Here is a 20,723-nt window from a genome sequence, read left to right as displayed (position 1 = left end):
ATGTAAATAATTTGAAAAGGATAGCAATTTGTTATTATGTATATGTTTAACATATGAGTTATACACTTATATGACCAATGACATGCATTTTGAGGGAGATAACTCACCTAGAAATATACTAACGTCTCTAACCTTCTTACTAAAGGCCCCTTTGCCCGACTTATAAAAAAAGGTGAAGTGGCGTCAAAACACAAATCAACAACAATGCGACACGTATGCATTGCTAGCATAAAGTGTCACGGTCCCTCTTAAAAGCTTAAATGATGATATCATGACGATTCCTAAGAAGGCTCACATTGAATGCCCAAGGAAAAACAATGATGATTTAAGTCTGATACCTATTTTACGCCAAATAAGTACCGGAATTGCTGGGGGTGGGGGGGTTGAGACGTACGACCCAAAAACAACGGACTTGACCTCATTGGATTGACCCGAATCCGGTTGTTACATAGCAGGTGTTAGAGAGCGAGACAAAAGGCATTATACGAATCCACCAATGGGAGAAGAGATCAATCACAATGAGTGCACTGAATAAGGTACCATACTGTGCAATACTGACGTGAAACGCTAATTTGCTTTATATGACTAGACCTCATGTACTCATACTCTCATACACACATATAAACACATGTGTGTGCACACATTCTCACTCGCTTACAGTTACTTCTCTTTACATACATTTTTTGGATCAACGTTCCAATTGTTGATTCTCATACCAGATGGTTGTCAGAGGAAAAACCCCTTTATATAACGATGCTAATGGTGTTCTTTGTTTTTTTGTGATCACCAAGTCTATAATTATTGTTTGCAATTCTTTCTTCAATTTATATTTTAACTTAATCAAATCATAATCACATAAAAAACACTAATCAAATCTAAAAAAAATAATTCTAAAACGTAAAAGGAAGTTGTAAAATGCACCAAGCTAGCAAACTACTCGGATTTGAAACCATCGAAAGACTTCATCCTTTACATTAAACTGTTAGTGATCAAAACATAACGTTTGAATACTCCATGAAATAATAATAATAATAATAATAATAATAATAATAATGAAATAGATTAAAACCGATTATTTAATCTATTTCATTACTTACATAATCACGAGAATCACATAATACACTTGAATATAGTGTTTTTCAAATTTTCAAGTTAGAATAAAGATTAAAACCGATTATTTAATGTATCAAGTTATAACAAAATATATATGAATTATAGAGATCTCACAATTAATTACTTCTGTTGGATTATGAAAACTTGTTTTTTGATTTTTAGGAAAGGTTAGCCTCGAGTACAGTGGTCCGGGAAATAGTATCTTGGATGGTCCAGGGTGAGGTGGGCCTGTGGTGCACCCACAAAGGGAGCATCTGACGCAACACGCCTCTTTTTTTTTTTACAAGAAAATTTCTATTAACACAGCCCAAAAAAAGGCAAAACCACCCACAAACACCAATTACATAAACGTAAACCGACACCACGAATCCCAAGACAGGGAATACTTATCAAACCTATTAGAAAACCAGAAAAAACTTAGGGATTTAATCTCACTAATTAAATCACCCACCCTAACAATTTTACGATCAAAAACACAATCATTCCTAGCTTTCCATATTCGCCAACAGCTGACAATCACAATACCTTGAAAAGCAGATTTAGCAAATCCTTTTAGCCCAACATAATTATGCACCTCCATCAGATCCTCCATGGAGAAGGCAAAAAAATTATTAATACCACACCATGACGCAATAGCTTGCCAAATAATCGAAGCCACATAACAAGAAGTGAACATATGCTCAACTGACTCGTCACCAAACTCGCATAAAACACAAGTCGAGCGCCCCACCGAAATCTTCCTATACGATAACGCTTCAACAGTCGGAATTTTACCCAAAACAGCTCTCCAAGCGAAAATATTACATCTAACCGGAACCCATCTACACCACCGAAACGACCCCGAGCCACAAAAACCACTCTGGGCCCGAATAAGATTTTTAACTGTTCCGATAGAAAAACCACTAGACCCACCACCGACCCACCTCCAATAATCCTCTCCATCCAGAAACACCATCGGTGTAATAGAAGCTTCCATACTGCCAATTTCATCCAACACTATCGAATTCCTCTCACCATCTATCCAACTCCAATCAAACACCAAACCATTCGGCCCTTTAAAAACCCGATCCGAAACCAAACAATTTTTGAACCTTTCAAATTTAAAAGCATTACAATATACATCCTTTAAGGGCACTGACGTCATCCAAGGATCCAACCAAAATTGAATCGTATCCCCCGAACGAACTTCTCCCTTAAAAAAATTCCGAAAAGGAAAATTTCCGACTGAAAGCTTATTCACCTGTTTAGCTATATTAGCCCACACCCCATTACCCAACCTACCAATTGGTAACCCACCCCACCCAACCGACGACCTATGAATAGCGCAAATAACCCTCTTCCAAAGACCATTTTCACTCTTATACCTCCACAGCCACTTACTTATCAATGCAACACTGGAAACACCAGTACTACAAATACCAAGACTCCCTTCCTTAATCGGCACCGCAACTCTCTCCCACGCAACCCAATGAATTTTCTTAGACTCCACCGAGCCTCCCCAAAGAAACTTCTTATACAACGAATCGATCTTCTTAATAACCGCTTTAGGAACAACATAGAGAGACATATAATACACCGGTAAACTCGAAAGGACCGACTTAATAAGCGTAACCCTACCTCCAATCGATAAAGTTTTCACCTTCCAAGAATCCAACCTATTATGAATGATCTCCACCACAGGATTCCAACTAACAATCCGATTCATATTCGCCCCAACTTTGAGCCCTAAATACTCAAACGGAAACTCACCTTTCCTACACCCAATAACATTCGCCATGCACCCTATCTCTCCATCCTCCACACCCACACCAAACAAAGACGATTTAGCCACGTTAATTTTCAACCCGGAACATAAATAAAAACACCTCAACACTCTAATAACACACTTAATATTATCAATAGACCACTCCCCCAAAATCATGGCATCGTCCGCATAAAACAAATGAGAAAGAACCGGCCCATTGTTAGGAAGTTTGATTCCACAAAATAAACCTTCATCGCACACCGCACGAATCATACACGAAAGCGCCTCCATAACAACGAGAAACAAAAAAGGAGAACTAGGATCACCTTGTCTCATTCCTTTAGAACATTTAAACTCGTAAGTCGGACTCCCATTGACCAACACCGCGGACCGAGCTGAAGAAAGAAGTCCTCTAACCCACTGACACCATCTACCCGGGAAATTCATTTGGTGAAGAATAGAAATCACAAAATCCCAATTCACGTTATCATACGCTTTCTCAAAGTCTATTTTCAAGAGAAAGCACTTCTTCTTCTTTAATTTACACCACGAAACAACTTCATTAATCACCAGCGGCCCATCTATGATAGACCTACCACGAATAAACGCCGACTGTTGATCCGAAATAACCGAGTCCAACACCACTTTCATCCTATTCGCCAACAGCTTGGAAATAACCTTAGCAATAACTCCCACCAAACTAATAGGCCGGTAGTCGTTTAATGACAAAGGATCCTTCTTCTTAGGAATCAACGTGATAAACGAAGAGTTACAACCTATATTGATCTTACCGTCCTCAAAAAAATCTGAAAAAACTGCATAAAAGTCTTCTTCAAACACTCCCCAAAACTTTTTAATAAACAGAAAATTGAACCCATCCGGTCCCGGCGCTTTGTCGCTTCCACATTCAAAAACTGCGGCTTTAATCTCCGAAGTTTTAAACCGCTCAACCAAAAACCCACTATCCTCTTCCGACAGCCTTAAACAATTCATACATCTCAATTGCGGCCTATTATCCAAATCTTCATGAAAACGCTCCCTAAAAAACCGAAAAACTGCTTTCTTAATTAACGACGCCTTAGTAACCCATACCCCATTAACATTCAACCCTGGGATCCCATTCGAGGCTTTGCGACAATTAACCATAGAATGAAAGAACTTAGTATTATCATCTCCATCCCTTGCCCACTTCACTCGAGATCTTTGAATCAAATCTTGAAGCTTCAAACCTTCATGTTCTTTTAAAACCGCTTTACACCTTGCTAAAGTCCATACTTCATCCTCCTCTAAATCCCTTTCTTCAATACATTCTTCTAAAATAGCCATTTCCTCCCGAACCACCTTTTTCTCCTCTTCCTCTTTAACTACCATCTCATCCCTCCACCGTTTAATGTGAATCCGCAACCATTTAAGTTTAGCTAACAACCTCAAATCCGACGGACCTTCAAAAACAAAAGAATCCACCGCCGTTTTCACCACATCTTCGAACCCGGCACGACAAGTCCAAGAGTTCAACACCCTAAACGGCCGAGGGCCAAAGTTAACCTCTTTACACGACAAAATAATAGGCCTATGATCCGAAATACATGTAGACAAAGCCCTCAAACAAGCTTCCGGCCATTTATTAAAAAAATCAACACTAACTAAAAACCGATCCAACTTACTACATTTCTTTCCCCCTTCACGAATACACGTGAACCGGAAATTACGCATCTCATACTCCCTAAGATTAACTTCCCGTATAAACCCATTAAACGACCGAGAACACCCCCTTTGAACACCGAATTCCTTCGTTCAGACGCCTCCCTAACCACGTTAAAATCTCCACAAACCACCCAAAACCCATCACCACCTCCAACCAAATCCGACAACCGATCCCACAACATCCTCTTACTCATCGCCCCTTGCGGAGCATACACGTTAACAATGTTCAAAAGACTCCCCTCACCTTTCATGAAACCTTTTAAACACAAAAAATTCCTATCCTTTATACAATCTAACACCCCAAAAACTCTAGGGTCCCAAACACAACATAAACCACCCGACAACCCCGACGAAGCAACAAACTCGAACTCGAAATTACCTTTAACCCAGAATTTGGCCAACAACTCTCTAGTAACAATCTCCAATTTGGTCTCTTGAAAAACACCAACATCCACTTTCTCACTGCCAACCAAATCTCTAACCCAACTGGCCTTATAACCCCCCCCCCCCCCAAACCCGCAAAGATTCAAAGATAAAAAATTCATGATAAAACACCATTAATACCTCCCACTACAATGTTCTCCTTAACCAAGCCTTCAAAACCGTGAATCTGCACTCCAGCTACCAAACCCGTCTCAACCGTAGCCGCAACCTCTTCATCCACTGGCTCCCGACCAACCCCCACTTTATCTCCTCCTTCCGCCCCCACCCTCATACTGTCCTGCCCGTCACCTCCATTCATTTCAGAACCAACAGGGGTACTGTTGAGATCCACCCCTCCGAATGAACCACTAATCCCCACTCCCGAACCATCACCTTCATTCTCCATCTGGGTATACTTTCCACCGTTTGTAATCCCAATGATTGAATTAAGACTAAACGGATCACTGGATGCACACCTGGGCCTTTTCTTAGACCGTCCCACCTCTGGCCCAACATCCCCACCAACTCCAAGCCAACCCCCTACCTTCTTTTTCAATTTCTTTTTCCTGTACTTTTTTTTACGTGAACTACATCCGACCATAAACTCACCTTCATGCAAAATATTTCCCACATCATCTTTAATCCCCCTAATTTCACCTTCTTCCAATTGATCACCGTCATTAAAACCCTGTTCAACCCTGTCTCCCGATTCTATAGAATTACCATCCGCTTCCAACCAATCCGGAATCCAGTCACCCACTTCTTCATAAACCGAGACCCGAAATAACTTATCTCTCCAAACCAAAGTGACTAGATTGTCAATCTTCAACCCCTCACCCCTTAAAATACCAATACAACTAACCGATAAGTCCCCGTCATTCTCCGAAAGTTGAGAAGCTTTAAGAATCTTCCCAAACTTCTCACCAATCAAGTCAAATGTCTCGTTACTTGCCAAATGCAACGGTACCCCAGCAATCTTTAGCCACGCAACTCTTTCACCATGCAAAGACTGTCCAGTCCACCTTTCCAACGACAAGAACCAATCATTCCATACCGGTTTATCTTCAAGGAAGTAGGAAGCTTCGAATTCGTTTTCAAACGTTAACAACACCGAAATGCCCCCAAGATACTGCAACCCAACCTCACGCCTCCCCACCGAATTAACAAACCGGCGCATATCAATAAGTGCTTTGAAGTCTATCGCTCGTCCCACCAATGACTTTCTATACTTCCCTTGAAAAGCGTCGGTCGAATCAGGAATAACCACCTCGCAACCATTGACATCTTTCTTCTCCCCCCCGGTGTCTTCACCGCCTTTCCTGTCAGCCAAAACGTCCCGGAACGACTTTCCCCACATTCCCCTTACCGTGACACCATTATTCGCTCTGAATCTTTCACTGATCTTCTCCTCCTTCTTCCTCCCCCTCCCCATTTCTACCCCACCGTTCATCCCCATCGCCACCGGCTTGCTCCTACTAACCTGTCTACTACTCCACTGCCCCCCATTTTCAATTGCAAACTTAGCAATATTAATAACTAACCTATTCTTACCCATCTTGATGCCAGAAAGCTTCTTTTCCAAATCCACCAAATCTCGAACATTAATGAAGGAGACAAACCCGAATCGCCTACCATCTTTGTCTTTCTTTTTTGCTACGAACGCCCCTGCAACGTCCCCAAACCCTTTCATAAACTCTGCCAATTCCCACGGCGTGGAACCCTCCGGGAGATTCGTGATGAAGTATTTTGATACCCGTCTTTCTTTCGTAACCGCCGGCACCTGCGACGGCGGCCTAGGGTTAGGGTTCCGCATCTTCGCCTCTCTTGGAATAGAGATGGAAGCAATTGGTGGGAATGAGAGAAACGTAGAATGATAGCCTGCCGGAAGAAGGAGGCGGCGGCTTAGGGTTTAGGCGGAGAGAATCGCCTCAGACGGAGATACGCAAACCCTAGGGTTAGGGTTCCGCATCTTCGCCTCTCTTGGAATAGAGAAGGAGGCGGCGGCTTAGGGTTTAGGCGAAGAGAATCGCCTCAGACGGATATACGCAACACGCCTCTGATATCCAATAATGCTTGCACCATGATGTTAACCACACTACCTTCCTATGGTAAATACCCTGCTAACCTTTTTCATCTTTCTTTTTTATTTCCCAATTTTTCTTTGTTTTACTGTTTATGTAAAAAAAATTAATTGACTAATATTTTATAACTATATGTCATTTATACATTTTGCATGAAAAAACGAGACATAAATAATAGGCCTAGAAACGCCAAACTTTTAGTGAACTGTTTATAAACCGTTCAATAAAAAGTTTCTTTATGTTTGTTTATTTAATAAACGAATGAAATGAACACATAGAGAAATATATAAAGGTAAAAACTGAGAAAATGAGTCAAATAGTTGGCTCGCAATTAGGGGTGCAAATGAGCCGAGCTGCTCGCAAGCTACTCGAGATCGGCTCGTTAAAAAGCTCGATCGAGTCGAGCTTTATCGAGCCCGAGCCCGAGCTCGAGCCTAAAAATAAGCTCGTTTAATAAACAAGCCCGAGCCCAAGCTTTACTTATCGAGCTCGATACGGCTCGCGAGCCTAAACGAACTTGCCATTTATATAATTTTTTAAAAATATATTTTTTAATAATTATTAATTAATAAATATTATGTTATGAAAAAATAAATAAAAATAACTAAATAATATATATTCTTTTATAAATAAAACTATAATATAAAAAATATATAAAATAATTATAATTATATAAAAATATAATTAATAAATAATAACTGAGCCGAGCTCGAGCTTCAAAATCCATTCACGAGCCGAGCTCGAGCTTTGAAAATAGAGCTCGAAACGAGCCGAGCTCGAGCTCGAGCTCTGTGTAAGTTAAACGAGCCGAGCTCGAGCCTAGTCGAGCTCGGGCTCGGCTCGGCTCGGCTCGTTTGCACCCCTACTCGCAATATGGCTCAAGTTAGAGGCTAGTCAAATACATGAGCTATGGTTTTTTTCTCGGTTGGAAATATTAAGTCTCAACGCGAATAATTTTTTAAATAGTTATAACTCAAACTATGCAGTTTCTTTTTAAATAGTTATATTTCAAACTTTGCATTTATTGTCTACTGAGCTTACAGTTTGTACCACACTTGTTTTTTGCATTATGATATCATTATGAAGTATGACAGTAGAATAGGGAACAGGCTTGCTACATTAACGATAAAATATTTAAATAGTTTTCTAAGTAACTTTCAAACTACTGGTGAAGACATATTGCTTGAACTAGTTTGAGGCCCGCGTGATACATAATTAGTTCTTGAAAATACAATATTTAATAAATAATCAGTATACAATAAATAATAAACCCGATAAACGCTATTAATGCAGTCGTTGTACAATAGTTTTTAAGACAATTTTAAAGTAAACGATAATTATAAATATCAAATGTTTGAAAAAAAATAGGAAGTAAATATTAAATTAACAAACTTTGAAGTATAAATATTAAGAATGGTAAGTATTATTTTACTATTATAAATTTGTTAAAATGGGTGAAGTTTAATGTAAGAGTGACAAGTGACAAAATTTGTAGTCTTTTATTAAAGAGTAAATATAGATATCAACATTCTAATATTAGGTAAAAGTTAAAAGGGGTTTTTACATATTTTCCCTTCTTAACCCTATCAATTTACATACTTCCTCAAGAAAAAAAATTAATTACATATTTCCTCATTTCATCTAAAATTACCCATTTACCCCCACATAACCCCAAAACACGTTCATCAGATTCATCAAAAAAGATGTGGTTAGTGTTGGAAAATTTAGAAAATATGAGTGGAAATTAATTATTGTAATAATAATATAAAGAGAAAATTCCCAAAATAGTCCATTTATAGAATGTAGTTTCAAGTTTGTCCTCTCAAATTCAAGTTTCCAACTTTAATTGTCCCTTTGGTATCTCGTCGCCGGCGACATGTTAGCGAACACCGACGATGTGTTAACATAACATAGGGTTGACAGTGCGTTATGTTGCTAACATAGGGTAGCAGCGATGTGTTATTGTTTAAACGCATCGCTGCTACCCTATGTTAGCAACATAACGCATCGTCAACCCTATGTTATGTTAACACATCGTCGGTGTTCGCTAACATGTAGCCGGCGACGAGATACGTTTATGTTGCTAACATAGGGTAGCAGCGATGCGTTATCAACTAACGCATCGCTGCTACCCTACGTTAGAAACATAACGCATCGCCGCTACCCTACGTTAGCAACATAACGCATCGTCAACACATATTCCGGCCACGTGTCGTTATCCTATTTGTTTCAGTAACGCATCGTCGGTGTTCACTATCATGTCGTCAGCGACGAGATACCAAAGGGACAAAGTTGGAAACTTGAATTAGTGGGGATAATCTTGGAAACACATTATCTAAATGGACTATTATGGGAATTTTCCCTAATATAAAACCCTTGGTTTGGTAAAACTCTTGAGTAAAGTGGCTTGATGACACTTAATGAGTTTTATTATTACATTAAGTCACTAATTAAGTGAGACAATTGTTTTCTTTCAACTTTTGAATATATTAGTTGGCTTTGTGCCTCATTTGAAAGAATTAGAAAAATGTGTTCACTCAAAAATCCATATGGTTAGAGAGGAGTACTCTATACTTGATTCATTCACCACATTATTCTAGCATATTCATTTTCAAGAATACCGACATACCCGATGTAACCTCAGGCGCGTAGCTTTTCCTGGCAGTACATATTGTTTCGGCTGTTGTACTCTGGGAGACAGACGAACTCTTTAGTAGAGACTCGAAATCTGTTTTAAGGGAAGCGTATTATATACGTGCCTCAACCAACGCTCAATATATATTATTATGTTCATGTATTGTTGCAGCCAATGGAGTTGGGTCAAGGATAATAATATGTAGCCACACCAAGGAAAACTAAGACGAATGTGAAGATACTCAACGTGTGGAAGACTCGAGCCAATAAGTTTCTGGTGAAGTTCTCACCAAGACATCGACACGAATCTATATTAATTGTTCTCTATATTAATTTTATTTTTGGTTTTGTACACGGTATTCTACTACGATATTTCCCTTGTATAACGAGAGTATCGTTATACTTATTTTATTTTATCACTTTAAATATTTTTGTGACCCATGTCCAACAGTTAGTTTCATTCTGCTAGCTCTCCATCTTCTTCGCTGTCTTCACTCCAACAACACCACCTATCCACATGCACTTTCTCTCCCCATCTTTTTAACCACCGCTACCACCAAATCCGTCCCCGAGGCACTTAATTCTACTACTTTGTCTCCACCTCCACAACCGCCTCTGAATCGGAAAATGCGGTGGAGAGGACGGGAGTTGTGGACGAGAACAATGCGATGATGGTATGCATTCGTTGTGATTTGAAATTTTGTGTTCAGTCTACTTGTGTTAGAAGTTGCAAGTGTAATACTATAATTGATCTTAATTTTCGTCTCTTTTGTTTCTTGGCTATATTTTAAACTGATGCAAATGTTGTATCTCAAGCAGATGTATATGTTCATTAGAAAATTGTTTTCATTTCTTCTTGTCCTCTTGTACACAAAAGACAAAATGTTTATCATTAGTTAACGGAACTACTTATTATTGTAAAATTGATTTTCTATTCAGTTTGTATCGAACTTTTGGTTATTGCAATAGTGTTTTTGTTTCTCACTCGATTAGTCGAGTAGCCTGAAACTTGAAAAAAAATATAATTATATGGTCAAAGTTCTATAGCAAAACCAAGTTTTAGAGGAAAAGATTGTAAAAAAAAAAATACTTTAGATTGCATATGGAAGAAAAAAAAAAGGTATATAGATATTAAAAGATTTAGAGCTAAGGGTAAAACGGTCATTCAATAAGTTATTTTTAATGTAATGAGTAAATATGTAATATACATGCTTTAGTGAGAGAAAATATATAATTAATTTGTTTAGCTTGGGAAAATATGTAATAAATGATCTTATGGAGGGGAAATATGTAAATACCCCAAGTTAAAACATAAATGGTCATAAAAAATAGAAAGGTCGGGAATGATTAGTGGTCTTTAGATTATTTTTTAGTGATTATACACACTCATGTATTCTGCTTATACTTATAAAATAGTTCAAGCAAACATCCTCTCATATCAAAATTTGAATCGTGATCTTCGCTCTAGAAAACAATACTTTAACATCTAGCTAAAGCTTGAATGATAACTTTTTTTTTCTTTTTCTCTTTTTCTAAACAACTAATATTTTTCTTCCACCTATTTTATTTACCAAATGTCTCAAGTGATATTAGAACCTATAACAATTGTTTGAATGCATACTTCTTTACCGCTAGACCAAGCTAGTGGTTTTGATGGTTTTTAGATAGTTGAAATAAAAACCATCAAAACAAATTTTCAAAAAAATAATAATAATAATAGTAATAATAATAATAAATAACTCAAAAAATAAATCAAAAGGTTTTTAGATTTTTGGGCGGTGGGTGGGAGGTTTCGGTTTTAGGGTTTTGTGGTTTAAGGAGATAATGTGATATGTAAAGGTTCAAATAACATAAAAGATGCACTATAAGATTAGCTGGATGGTCAAAAATCGTTCTCAACTTTCTCATTTTTATGATACTTTATAGAATAACTCAACACTATAATATTACGTGTATAATATAATTGTTACATATAATTGAATATAAAAAAATTCGTGTCAGTTTAGCTTGGTTTAAATTCAGAAAATACTAGTTATATGATGTAGAAGTTTTGTCTTTAATCGATTTGTTTAAAAAAACTATTTGAAAATATGAGTTTAGAATAAAGTAAATTAATTAAATCAACAAATAACATCTATTTTTTATATAAAATAATTAAGGGACAGCTCTATACAAAAAATGTATTCAGATATCACACACAAAAAAGCGTCTTAATAACTTGATAATAATAATAATAATAATAATAATAATAATAATAAATCTTGCTCTTTTAAAAAATTAAAATAATAAAACTTAGGTGTTAAACTCGCATTCAGTTCTGGTTTAATTTTTCTTCGTAAGCTTCTAATCACTCATCTTATTCATCCTAGTAATTTATTGGTCATGAGTCAAAACCATTTTGACAATTGAGTTATAAAATATCTCTTCTAACAAAGTAAAATAATGAGGCTTAGGTGTTAAGCTCACATTCAATTTTAACCTAACTTTCTCTTTTAATATTATAATAACTCATTCTAGATATCAATGGGCCATGGGTTAAAACCATTTTAGTAATTAGGTTGTAAAATAGGCAATTTTCCCTCAAAATATTTTAATTCTCGTCTCATTCATCCTAGCTATCTATGGGTCATGAACTAAAACCATTTTGACAATTGAGTTATAGAATAAACAGGAAATTAAAAGTAAAACATTAACAAATATAAAGTTCAACAAGTAAAAAATAGTCAAGAACAAACTTTTTCTAAGGTTTCCTTCGATGCCCATTTTTTTTCTCTAGACACTATATTTTGTATTCTCCAAGATAACTAGCAGACGTGGGGTATGTTTGGTAGAGAGCTTTTAAGAGTTTCTAGCTTCAAGTTTTTAAGAAAAAAACTAATACTTGCTAAAAAGTTTTGATTGTTTGAAGAAGTTTAAAGCTTTTAGGTCAAAATAAGAAACTCTAAATTTGAACGCTACTACTACTAGTATTTGAGGAAAAAAAACTACAATCTTTTATATATGAAATTTTGCTAGTTTGGTGTTTGAACTTTTATCAACTTTTGTTAAATTATATAATAATTACACATTTAATCTTTATTTAAAACCTACTACCCCCACGACATTTTAAGAGGTCATAACTTTTTCACGTGTTTTTATAAAAAATACATCATAAAAACAAACATTTTATTCTTTAATTTGAATAGGATATTACTATACTTTTTAACTATAAAAAAGTAACATATTACGTGATTACCGGTTAAGATCGGCAACAAGGCGATTCAGGGGAGCTCGGGTCATATGTAAGACCAGATTAGGGTCGGAGCGAGTCGATACAAAAATGGTTAATTTAGTTCGGTTTATGTCAGTACGATTTTGATTCGAAAAGGGCCAGTTCAAAACATGTTTCATATTATAATAGTGTTGGGTCAGAACGGGATTCAAATTAAAACAAGTTGGTTTAAAAATTATATATTTGAAATTACTGTATATTTCAGCTTTGTTTTTTGATTTTTACCACCGGATACAAGCGTACCACCTTCGAACGAATTGCACGTCTAGATCCGGGTCATGTGTACATTGTCATCAGGTGAATCATGTACCGACACTATTTATGCAGTTGATGTCCGGTTGCGTTCCCACTCTGCCGCACCGTGCGGGTACACAACTAGTTTTATTAAAAGTTTCAGTTACTTTGCCAAACACATAAATATATTTAAAAAGATACATCTAACAGCTTCCAGCTAATTGTTAACATTTGGTGACGATGAGAATGCTTGTGATAAAATAACAAATGTTTATTAAAAGATTTTTGTCAAATGTATACATACATGTGAGATTTAGACTTCTTATTGTTTTTACAATATATTTTATTTCACTTTTACCGTTAATTTTTTTTACTTTATTTTACATAACAAACCTTATTTACTTTTACAGACAAATCTAAAACTTAATGCATACATAAACAAATGAATTGAAAATAAAACAAAACAAAAAAGCTAACTTTTGGTGTAAAATTCGGCCGGTGATGAACTGAATAACTGATAATGATTTAAAGTTGGGCCGCCGCTTACTTTAGAAAGGCCCAACAAATATAGATTGATTTTGGATACACTCATACACAGTAACACAAATGGTGTTGTGCCTGTCTCGAGTTTTGACTTTTGATTGTTGATCATAGACCTGAAGACAACCATGAGGAGTTAATTAAATCTATTTGAATTCATTCTAAAGTTTATGTTGTTTGATTCATTGCATTTGTGAGTCACACAAGACTAGCACATTAAACTTTTGAAACTGGTCAAACTTAAACGAACTAGAGCCTAAATCAGTGTTTATTAAATAAACAAACTCAAACTCTAGTAAATTAAACTAACCATGTTTAATTAGAAGCTATAATTGTACTTTGATATAAGAATTTTCCAAATCTTGTGATATATTTCTATATACCCATTTAGTTTGTTTCCCACATTTTTTGTTCGCTTTTTTTTTTCTTAAATGTAATTGACCATTTCTTAAAACAGTGCATTTGGGTGTGTTCTCATTTTTGTCAAAGTCCATTCTCCCCCAAACCAAAATGGGCATTTTATAAAACGACTCGTTGCCCGTGTTGTTATGCCGGATTCAAAAGCAAGTGAAGAGCTCGTAACATGTCCTTGAATGGCTAATCTAGTAATCTCCAATCCGTAAGAAAATTTTGTTCTCCGTTTTTTATGTTAATTCATAGAAAAATTAATGTTTATTAGTATGGTTATATAGTTTGAATTTACTACTTAAAACATAACAACTTTATTTGTGGCATGGCTGCAGCTGGAAATGGCCGGTATTGGTTCAGTTCATTACGTTACCGGTACGGTACTTGCTTACGCTATAAAAATCGAAAAAGAAAACCCAAAAGTAAAATCTTAATATGGCCATAGGATATCCACACTTGGTCGATTTTTGTTTCAGTGGTGGCTCGACTTTGCAAATTGAAACGTAAATAGAAAAACCCAACTTATCAATATCTATATCTATACCCAAGACCTCCTACTCTCGTTGCACCAGATCAATATCTATACCCTTTAGATGATCAAATGACGTGTGAACCGTTTGACTCGTATGTGACGAGAAGCCCAAATTATCGGGAACTACGAGGCAATGAGGAACATTCCCTCCCACTTTATGAGGATCGTGATGATAATGATGATAACGACGATTATCAGTAATTTTGTTCTCGAAACTCAAGAACAAAATCTGGATCATAATAAACACATTCCAAAAGAACCAACTCCCAGATGAAGATGACCATGGTGGTGCAAGTACATGAAAATTCAAAGGACGGACGGATTGTGTAATTGGGTCGTTCAAGCAAGAGGTAGCTTTTGCGTAAAGCATGGATTCATATTTTTAAAAACAAGGTCCGAAATCAACATAATGGATATCTTTTAGGGTAAAGTACTTAAACGTTACAATAATCTCGTAGGTGGAAGCAATCGAGCGATACATCAACTAAATTCAGTATGGACCACTTTGAAAATAAAAAAAATGACCTTCGTCAACGAATTATGGCAACAAGCGATACAATTTCTGTTTATTTTGTTGTATTAGTGTATATATTTGTATTTGCTAGTTTATTACCATGCTATTTCTTATTTCTATAACTTTATAGGAGTGTTTACGAAATAGTAGATACAACGTTTTTGACATGATGAAATGGACATTAGGTGATTAAAAAAACACTCGCCTGATTTTGATCATGTTGATGTGTGAAAGATTATAAGAAAGCATGATAAATGGGACACGTTCCCTTTGATGGATGAAGCGTCCTGTAGTCACTTCGACAAGAGGAGAAAGTTATCGGAAGCCACAACTACAACACAAGTACACTTAAAAGTGATTTCACTAGTTATGTCATACCTCAACAAAGACGTTGCATCGACAAGACCAACTTGAAAAAGACAAATGGAGTTGTCAAGCAAAGGAAGTGTGGTTGTCAAACTTGATGAGTAGACGTCAATCAAATGAGCGACCTTGAAGGAGATGTCGGTAATGAAAAAAAACAAGGACAACAAGATATATGCATTGTTAGCGGAACAACGGTTGGCGATGGAAGAACAACTGGCCCGGGGAGGGAAAAACAGTTTTACTGAGACCCGAAGATGTTTACGGAGTCACACGATCGTCTCATGGGATATTAGATATTCTACATAAAAGATATATTATACGGGGTTTGTTGACACCTACGAGACCCCCTAGGTCCAAATTTGTTTGTGTCGTGTCATGCCAAATTATGACGTGTTTGTTTTGTATTTACGAGTTAATCAGTTTATTATTCATTGACAAAAAGAAGTAATATCTTATTAACAATTTTAAGTAAGGGATAACTACAACTCAAATAAACATTTTAATAATTGCTAACATTTTGAAATTACATCCACGATATTTAATGTTCACTTAAAATAATGATTTTACTCATGGGATGGAGGTTTAGAAGTTTTTTTTGAACGATCAACTAAGTAACGCTGGATATTTCGTACGCGGCCTCCATTTGTTAAAGGTAGCCTGAGCCGGCCACTAGTCCAGACGGACGGAGCCCCTAGCGGTCCACCTATTGAGGGATTCACCGGATAAAACCTGACCCACACGCTCGCCAAACGGCACGACAACGAGGAGCCGGTAAAACCGGGTGAGATCAGGACTCGAACTTTCCAGGGTCATCCCTCACATCTCCCATATAAGTTGGTGATAGTGAGGTTTGATCCCCCTACCTCTCACTTATAAAGTGATTACTTTACTATTGAGCCACAACCAACTTATTGAAGGTTTAGAAGTTAGTTGTGTAAAAAGTAAGTTTTAAACCTTAATAATAATTATATGTTTTGAAAGACATTTTAAGATATTGTTAGAACTTTCTATGCGTTTGGCAAGGAGTCAAAGTCGACGTGTCATAATCAGAAGTGTAGTATTGCCGTTAAACCTATATTTTGTTTCTTCCAAAACAACTTTGACGGACTCAAAACATTTTGAGGTCCATAATAATTTTAAAACTCAATTTTCAAAAATCTTGGAAGCTTTAAAGTTTCACGTACGTCGTAAATAGGGGCGTAGCTTCTCATGAGCTAGCGGTTCTCAGTTCTTTTTTTGTTCAGTAGTGTAAATTTACTCGGTTTCATATGAAAAAATTTACAGTAAATTTATCTGTTTACGTATGAAAATTTTGAGCTCACCACCCTGTTTATGAAAATTTATACGTATTGAGTCACCCCCAAGGCCGGCTGGAGAGTAGTGCCGGTCGGACTGTCGGCCGGGGCACGTAATTTTTGGGGGCCAAATTTTTTATATCTAAATTTTTTATATATACATTTGAATATATAAAACTTGTAAAATATGATTTGATCTTTACCATCTTATAATTATTGGACAAAAAATTCCTTTTTATTCATAATCCATTTAATCAAGTTTAAATTATTGGGCCCAAAATATAACTAACAATTAAAAAAATTAAATAAACTCCCAATGCAAAATATAAAAATTAGATGTTGATTGAAATTCCTTTTTTGCTTGCTTCATTCTTTGCCAACATTGAGCAAAATCTAAACAATGACTAACCCAGCCGACCACCACTAATGGTTAATTGTTGACCACCAGGCTCCTCTACGGTTGACCAAGCCAATCACCAAGGACCAAGCTATTTTTTCATCCAATGTTTGGAGAGTTTCACAAATTATTGGTTAATCGTTAGTACTTGTTACGGTATTTGATTTTAATAATATATGTTTCTATATATATTGTTATAACATTAAGCGTCATTGTTTAAAAAATAGCTTATATATTTCGTTACTTGTTAAGACTATGGGCCTTTTTTATTTCGGCTCGGCCGAGGTATCTAAATCCTCGGAGACGGCCCTGGTCACCCCCCACAAAGCGTGTTTTCATTCATACTTCGCCACTAGTCGTAAAAGTCAATCAATCTTTGTAGTGACTAACATACACTAATTCTATTTCTGAATTTCCAAACAACATATGAAGTAATGGACAAGTGACAAACCTAGCAACTTTTTGTTTATAGGGGTCGCCCGTGACGTACAACATGTTACTATGGGGGGGATAGGCTCCCCGTGAACTCAAAAAAAGTATCCAAATCTTTTATTTATTTATTTTTTATTTGTAACTTTTTAATCCCACGAATAATATCATCCTATTTGGGTTTGTATAGATATATATTTTTTTTACTGTTTCTTTGGTGGCGATTTTGTTTCATTTATTTTGTTCCTCAAGTATTTATTAAAGTTGAAATGGTCACTGGAAGTCTGGAATAACTTGTAATTTATTCCATTCATGCTTAACTAAGTACATTTGTAAGTTACATTGAGTTGTTTCCTAAAATAATTTGTTGTTTTCTTTGTGATCCAACCCACTTTAATCCGAACCATATTTTTGGCTCCTAACGGGAATTCCTACATTCATCACTAGGTGCCTCTAGTTTTTGTTGTTCATATAAATATTTTTTCCTTCACTCAAAGAATTGCTGGAAACTTAAAACTGGCATTATTCAAATTTAATATCATAACCCTTAACCAATGGTTCCATAACCCATATATAAACACGTTTAGTATGTAGTTTATAATGGTGTTTGGACAACTTATTTATTAAATTTCGTATTTAAACTTGCCATTTTAAAAAGTACAAAAATCATCGTTTTTAAATGTTTTTTCCAAACCTTAAATACATAATAATAATAATAATAATAATAATATACGTAAGAAATCATGAATTAATTCGATATATTGGATGTGTATAAAGTTTTTTTATATTATTAAAAGCATGGGCTTACATGGGTAAAATGGTGTAGTTTTTGGCTGTAACAATTGTGATTAGGTGGGGCTCCGTGTTTTGTTTTGTAACGGTTTTTGTTTGTTTGGTGAATTTGCTTGTTTTTAACATGTCTAACGGATTGTAGCGTTTTAATGAATATATTTTGTTGATCATTCAAAATAAAAAAAAAGTAGTAAAATACTTTAATATTATTAATAACGGGATGCATAATAACTTAATATACGAATAAAGTAGTAAATATATGTAAAAATTTGCCTCGTATGTATATAAAATAATATTAAAGAACATGTATAGCTAAAATAAAAATAGAAATTCGTCTCTGATGGAATGTAATCCCTTGCCTTGTCATTCATTATAACCATCTATATATAATTACATATGACAATCTTCTAATTAGGATACTGATACAACATTATCTCATAAATATATATAGAGATTTATATCCTAATATATGTGTAACCGATTAGTCTCAAACTTTAAGTACTACAAAACTGACACCTAAGAGCAAGATAGTCAACTAAAAGGCTTTAATAGTTGTAACAACTAATATAACTTTTAAACTATAAAATCAAATGTCTATCTTTAAAGATCGATAAAATCAAATGTTTAGGTGAAATCCCTCACTTTTTTCAAATATAAGAATCAATAAACTTTCAGATAACTTTATTTTTCGATCACCGATACCTAATACTGGATCAGCCACTTATTTAACAATAACATATTACAAAAGTTTTGTATACATTCAAGCATATTTAAAATAAAAACTGGGTATACTTTTTTAATAGTGTTTGCTACTATAGTAACCCAGTGTGTTTTATGAGACGAGATGTTAACCGTCCATAATCTATACTAATTTTTAGGAGTGTGTATGATGCGGTTTGATACGACTTTGAGCTAAAACCAAACAGAATACTAAAACTTTGGTTTATGAATTTTTTTGAATCCGTTCGGTTTTAGGTTTTTTGGTTTCAGTTTTTCCTTTTAAACTTGAAGATTTTAGGCCGGAAAAAAATGTTGGCAAAAAATAATGAATTTGGATATAAATAATTTTGTTAATCATTAGCTAATAGACTACAATACATTTGAGTTTTGATCAAAAACATTTGAGTTATATATTTATTAAATTCTTATAAATTACTTAAAATAAAAATAAATATTTAGGAATTACGTTCGGTTTTTATTGCATGCAAAACCAAAATCGAACCATTATTAAGGTTTAAAAAAACATAAAGCAAAACCGCCTGTTTTTGTTTCGGTTCGGTTTTTTCGTTTTGAATCGGCTTTTCAGTTTCTTGTATACCTCTACTAATTTTAAGCTCTAGACATCACTCACCCAAAAACACCACTTAAAAAGAAAATTTATCACGATGAGAAACTCTCCATAAATTAGTTTTCCAAACTAAAACACTAAAGAAGCCTTAAGTAAAAGGGAAAATTCCAAAATAAGCGTTTATGAAAATGTTTTTCAGGTTTTAAGTGTCATTTGCAAGAAATTCTCAAAATATGTATTAAAATCTAGTCGTGACGAGTAGTTTGTATAACCAATTAAAACTTGACAAATGCCTTTAAACTAACCATAACGAGCAGATTTACTAACCATTTACTCATCACGACTAAATAAGTTTTTTGCCTCGTAATCATCGCCCACGAGTAATTCATAAGTTCTTTAGTCGCGACGAGTAGATCCTAAGGTTAAACTAGTCGAGGCGAGTTAACTACTAAAAAACTACTCATGTAGAGAATGTAAACCAGGTAAACTAGTCGTCGTCACTAAATGACTTATGAATTACACGTGGACGTTGATTACGAGACATGAAACGTATTTAGTCGTGACGAGAAAATGGTTAGTAAATCTGCTCGTTACGGTTAGTTTAAGAGCACGTGACAAGTTTTAACTGGTTCTACAAACTACTCGTATGTAATTATAAACTCGTGTATAATCATAAACTACTCGTCACGACTAGTTTATAATACATATTTTGTGAATTTTTTGCAAATAACACTAAAACTTGAAAAATGATAAACGCTTATGTTGGGAATTTCCCTTATTATAATCAACAAATGTCTTCAGATAAGAAGACCAATCACAATCTAGTTTATACAAAAACGACAAAACACTATTAAAATGAAAAATAACAATATAATATTCCCTACTAGTCTACTACTATTAATAAATAATAATGTTAATTAAATACTATACAGACATTACATTCGTATATAATTATACT

Source organism: Bidens hawaiensis, unplaced genomic scaffold (genome assembly GCF_021521415.1).
Source record: "Bidens hawaiensis isolate Kalapana, Puna unplaced genomic scaffold, B.hawaiensis_p1.1 tig00005028_1, whole genome shotgun sequence".
NCBI lineage: Eukaryota > Viridiplantae > Streptophyta > Magnoliopsida > Asterales > Asteraceae > Bidens > Bidens hawaiensis.
The sequence above is the reverse complement of the archived record's forward strand: the minus strand, read 5'-3'. Positions refer to the sequence as shown.